The sequence below is a fragment of the Notolepis coatsorum genome (genome assembly GCF_963971535.1).
Source record: "Notolepis coatsorum genome assembly, chromosome: 3".
NCBI lineage: Eukaryota > Metazoa > Chordata > Actinopteri > Aulopiformes > Paralepididae > Notolepis > Notolepis coatsorum.
This window is the reverse complement of record NC_140167.1, coordinates 28478735-28484734: the sequence shown is the minus strand read 5'-3', so window position 1 is coordinate 28484734 and position 6000 is coordinate 28478735.

Genomic DNA, 6000 nt, shown 5'->3' with positions numbered 1-6000 from the left:
GACGTGCGTCACCGCGGTCGCGGCTTCCAGTACCTGGTAGACTGGGAGGGCTACGGCCCAGAGGAGCGCAGCTGGGTCTCCCGCCAGATGGTTCTGGATCCTGCCCTCATCCAGGATTTCCATCGGGCCAACCCTGGCAAGCCTGGAGGGTCGCCAGGAGGCGCCCGTAGAGGGGGGGGGGTCCTGTCATAGTCACGGCGAGAGCCTTCCTCACCCCTCCTCCTTCCACACCATCACGGCGGAAGCCTTCCTCACCCCTCATCCTCTCACACCCTTATGGGCAGCATCCGACCCCAGGATTCCCACGCTGCCAGTGGGACACTAATTGACACGGCTGTGAGGGATTCTCTCATCAGCGAACTACTTCTTCAGCCCACGGATCCTGCTCTACCCTCGTCGCAGTGTTAACCTAACTTCCTAGGTATGACAACGAACCCTAGCCTTGCTACTCAATCCTTGTTGAAATAACTTGTGCTAATCTTGTTCTCTCTGTGCCCAGGACCACCGCTCCGGTACACCTCCCACCTGGACGCCCCGTGCTGCACAAGGAGTGCACCTGCTCTCGTCCATTGCACATTCTTGTACCTGTTGCACATTCTGATGTTGTAAACCTGTCTGCTTGGGGGTAAACATTAAAGCCAACCTAAAACGCTCCATTATATCTCCTCCTGTGTTCTGCTATTGGGCTCCGCCAACCCCTGCCCTAACAGGTACGAGCATTCAGGGCCACTCGGATGGAATTGTCCACCCACAGTTTCTGGTTTGGGAAAACCTGCACCTTCTTTGTGGGGACAATGTTGTCAGCTAACGTTGCTATAAAGCTAACAACAACATCAGCGTATTCACTGACGTCACTGGAGCTAGACCGGAGCATGTCATAGTCGACGTCCTCCAGTGCGTCTTGTAGCGTGGCCTCTGAGCTCTCTGACCACTGCTTCACCTCTCGTGACACAACAGCCTCTCTGGCTCGTTGTTTATAGCCGGGCAAAAGCAAGATGGCATCGTGGTCAGATTTACCTAGCGGAGGTGCTGGTACTGCCTTATAGCCCTGTTTGAAAGGGGTGTAGCAGTGATCCAACGTATTTCCCCCCCTAGTGGTGCATGTGATGTGTTGGTAAAAGTTTGGCATAACTTTTTTTAAATTAGCCTTATTGAAGTTGCCGGCTACGATCATAGCCGCATCTGGATGTTTGTTTTGGTGCTTGTTCAAATAATCCCGTAGGTCGGCCAGAGCTCTGGCGGTGTCGGCTTGCGGTGGGATGTAAACTGCTGTTGTTATGATGGCTGTGAATTCCTGGGGGAGATAAAACGGGCGACAGAAAATGGATAAATGTTCAAGGTCCGGTGAACAGGAGCAGGAAATTATCTTCACCTCCTTGGGGCTGCACCAGCCGTTGTTCGTCAGGAAGCAGACCCCTCCACCTATGGACTTTCCCAACTCTTCTGTTCGGTCAGCGCGGAAGACAGAGAAGGAATCAGATGGGATGATGTTGTGATCCAGTGTTGATGGCTTCAACCATGTCTCCGTAAAGCATAGGATGTTGCAGTCCCTCACGTCCCATTGGAATCTAATCCTTGCTCTGAGATCATCCATTTTATTCTCCAGCGAACGTACATTCGCCAACAGAATCGATGGGATTGCGGGCCGGTAAGCAGAACTTTTTAGCCTGATTCTGATTCCACTTCTCCGTCCTCTGCTTCCTCTTGATCGTGCTGCCTTTTCCATAGTCCTCGCCTTTGTCTTTGTCTCGTCTTATCTCCGATGGCCAATCTTGGCAAAAAGTGTCGTGAAACTCCTCTTTCAGTCCGGAGTTTAAGTCCATAAGTGACTGGCGGTCGTACAACGTCCATGCCAGCGATTTTTCTTTTTAATCCACTTTTTCTCCTTATTTTTCTATTTTTCTCCCATCCCAATTTCGCCTTGCCAATTCTCCCTTCAATTCTCCCCTCCCCTGTCTCGAATGTTGCTAGAATATGCCTCCCACTGGTCGGCTGCAGTGACGACCAAGCCTTGCATCACGTGTCCCCTCCGGTACACGAGGAGGCAGCTGTCGCATCTTTTCACCTGTACAGCGCAATCTCTCAGTGGCGAGGAGTAACGCGTGGGAGGCTCACGCTGCCCCCGATGCTTCCCGATTCTGCTGTACAGGCGCACCAACCGACCTGTAGGAGTCGCTGTCCACAACGTCCAATCCCCACCCACCAGCTTTCCCACCCCAACACTGCCAATTGTGTTAGTATGAACGACCAGCCAAGCTGGTAGCAACGCAGAGAGCTGGACTCGAACCCAGCATCTCCTGCGTTAGTGGCGAGCGCCTTGCCCACTGCGCCACTTAAACCAGCGTGGTTTTTATAAAAAAAAGTATTAACAATAAACATACAATCTCTGCAGAGCAAAACCAACGGCGACTGACCTCGGTGCTCCACAGGATCACATTTTAAGTACAATTCTTAATATTTTGGTGTACATAGCATATTATGTTGTATATTACATTTTCTAGTCTAATATCCACCAGTGTGCTGTCTTTGCATTATGTGAGATGTCCTATGCTGTGTACCAGGCACGTGCACACATAGACGTGAAGGGGTGCCCGGGCACCTGCCTTTTTCATTTTTCATGGTGACATCTATCGGTGAAACTGAATGTACCATAGACTTGTATTAACCCCAAAAATCGGGCTTGCGCGCTATGCGCGCTCGCATTGCATTTAATAATTGATGCCCTTTTCTCCTTTCTGGGCACCTGCCTTTCTAAAGTCCTGTGCACGTCCCTGCTGTGTACCTTGTGTGTTGTCCTATTAGAATGTGGATTGTTGTATGTGTTCTTGTGCAGATCACCAAGTCACATCCTGGTGTATCTCTACATTGACGAATAAAGTGATTCTGATATCATGACTGATATTAGGGGAGTCACTCAAAGGTCTATGGGTTTGTAGGCTGTACCCTAAACCCTGCCCTGTAGCGTTATCACTTACCTCGTGAAAAAGTACAATAGCAGTTTGATGACATTTTAAATGTTACCCTGGTAACGGCCATTGTATAAATAATCAGGTTACAGCCATGGTAAATGTCATGGATCACCATGTTACCACTTGAATCTGTAAGGGCTTGTGTCCATAGCGGACGTTTTATGAGTTGTCAGCTCCTTCCTGTCATTAATTTCTATACTACAGGCGTGACAGGCGCGCTCCTCTTCCCAGCGCCACGCCTCGCGTTTATGAGCTCTCGGCGGCAGCGTTTTTGGGCGGAGCGCTCCCAGCGCATAAAGTTGAAACTAGTTCAACTTTTGGAAAGGAGCGCGCTCATCAAGGTAATCAACATCGAGGAAGGGGCGGAGCCGTGGCAGTCGCGAGACCCAGGAAACGCTCTGAGCTTTTTTTCCCTTTTTTTCAAAGCGGTCCGCCTTGAAAAAAACGTATGGATGTAACGGATATGTGCCGCGATAGTGTGACTACGGCACATAGAAGTAAAACTCACTCCCCAGAGGCATCCAAACTGAGCGCTTAGAAGGGAATTCCTTTCTTGGCGCAGCGGTTTGCGATGCTGGCCCCGGTGCGGACGCCCGGGGTTCGACTCCCACTCAAGGCATGGTCGAAGTAGTGGCAGGTTCAGCATTGAACCGGCTACATGGACACAAGCCCTAATGCCGTCAAACAGCGACCTCTAGGCAAAAGAGCCCTGCTTGGTTTGTTTAAAAAAAAAAAAAAGGAAATACATTGTTGGTCTAATGTGTGGGTTGGGGACAGGGGATGGGTTGCTATTGTTGGCCAAACTCTGTTTGATGTTTTCAGAGGAACAATGTTTTCAAACTTTATTATCTAAAGATGGTACATTACAGTGTTTTGTTCATTTGTGGTTAACACTTTGAGCGCCACGCCGGGTTTTCCTTTTTACCGGCTGAATGCCACCATCGGCGCCAATGTTAACGTTAATATCGCCTAATCTATGTTTTAAATTATGGCTATGTGTCTAATCTGCCCATCGCATTATCAAAGACTATTTTCCAGTCAGTGCTGTCAAGGCAGATTGTTTTTTTTATCGTGGCATTTCCGTTTCAGAGCATTTAGAAAAGCACCCGTTTGCAGATAAAAAACAGCCCATTCTGGAGCATTCTATGAAAATCGCCTTTTACTGGAATATTCCACAACGTTGATATTCGTCTGCCTTTTTATGAATCGTTTTCAAATAAACGCTAGATGATCAATATTATACGTGCACGCAAGCACATTCGAGCCGCGCACGGATAATCGCCCCGTTGATTTCCTCGCGGACTTTTACAGTGAAACCGAAAGAAGACATTTCACAAAACAGCTTATAACTTCATCAAACTTACTCTGATTATCCTAACACTGATAACATAGAGTCCTTACCTGACATCAGATGGTATCCAACTGGTATATTCCAATTCCTGATCACCATTCGAAAAAATCGATACGTGTATGGATCCAACGCGATACAGTAGAACTCCATGATCCGCGGGGATCTGAGGATCCAGAATGAACTCTGGTAACCCCGGCTGGATCAGTGGACTGGAAAATGTGGAGTACCGGATTTTTTCCCCCATTCATTTTCATTGAGTCCATTCCAAAATCACTTATGTCATCTGGGAGACGACAGGGGGTGCTTTTTTCCACAATGATCGCCGGCGCCGCTCGGCTATACTCGGGTAGGCTCGGGTGATGCAATATGATTTCAGATCGCTAAAAAAAAAAAAAAAAAAAAAATCCGAGAAATCTCGTGAGTGGCTTTCAACCACCTATAAAAAAACACGAGATATCTCGTGAGTGGCACGGAAAGTGTTAAAAGACAGTAAAGGCTGTGCACATTCTGGTGATATATCCTCCTGAGACCCAGGGGGGGGGAAGTGTTTTTTGTGATAATTTAAGTGTTTGGGTGCTAACATGTTTCAAAGATAAAAAAAAAAAAAAAACGTAACTATTAATATTTTACAAAATGTGCACTGTAGTGCACAACCGGACTTCATTGACCGTAAAACAATAAGAATGTTACATAGGAATTGAGAAAATGTCATCCACATTCACAGTCTTTTCACTGGTGTGACAAAGATGAAAAGAAAACGTCAAATTTGATTCTTCTGAATTGTCCCAGTAGCAGGCAGGCCCATTTTCTGAAGAGCATCCAGAAGACTGATGGTCTTTATCAACTTCATCTGGCTCTTCATCTTTCGTCTCTCACACTCTTACATAGAGCTGTCTACTACATCAGTGGTTCTCAAACTGTGGTACGCGTACCACTAGTGGTACTTGGTGGTACTGCTGGTGGTACTTTTACAAAAAAGCACTTTTTTTTTTTTCTTCAGTCAGGCCACTGAACTTAGAAGCAGGCCAGGCCAGTGTTTCTGGTTGCGGCGGCGCGATAGTTAGATAACCTAAGTGGGGAACAACCAGGAGATCACTGTGACAGAGAGTAATTCAGTCTAAACAGTCATAAATCTTTAATTCAACTTCAGCCCTGATCATTTTTTTTTTGTAATGTCAAAAAAATGAAATACTCCCACTTTTCTGAAAAGAGTTGGTGTTAAATCTGACATTACAAAAAATCCATCAAAATATGTGTTGCTGCTAATCATTGACACATGCCTAGCCTGTAATAATCCCCCCCAGAAAAATGTACTTTGCATTTGATATATTGAAAATATTTTACTTTGTGTTTTTTTTAACAATAATTTGTGATGCCATCACACAAACTGGCATTTAAAGGGTAAAAATTCAAAAATGTATTGAATATGTGTTTTCTTTTCTTTTTTACAATAATTTGTGATGCCCATCACAAACACTGGCATTTAAAGGGTACAAATTCAAAAAGTCCTGCACCAGAATGCAGGAAATTAAGTTTTTGTAACAAAATAATTGTGTGTGTGTGTGTGTGTGTATGTGTGAGAGAGAGAGAATGATGGACAATTGCTTGCTGTGTGAGAGAGAGAGATAGAGAGAGAATTAAGTACATTTGCTGAAATACAGTTGTTCTTAATTTTCTCAC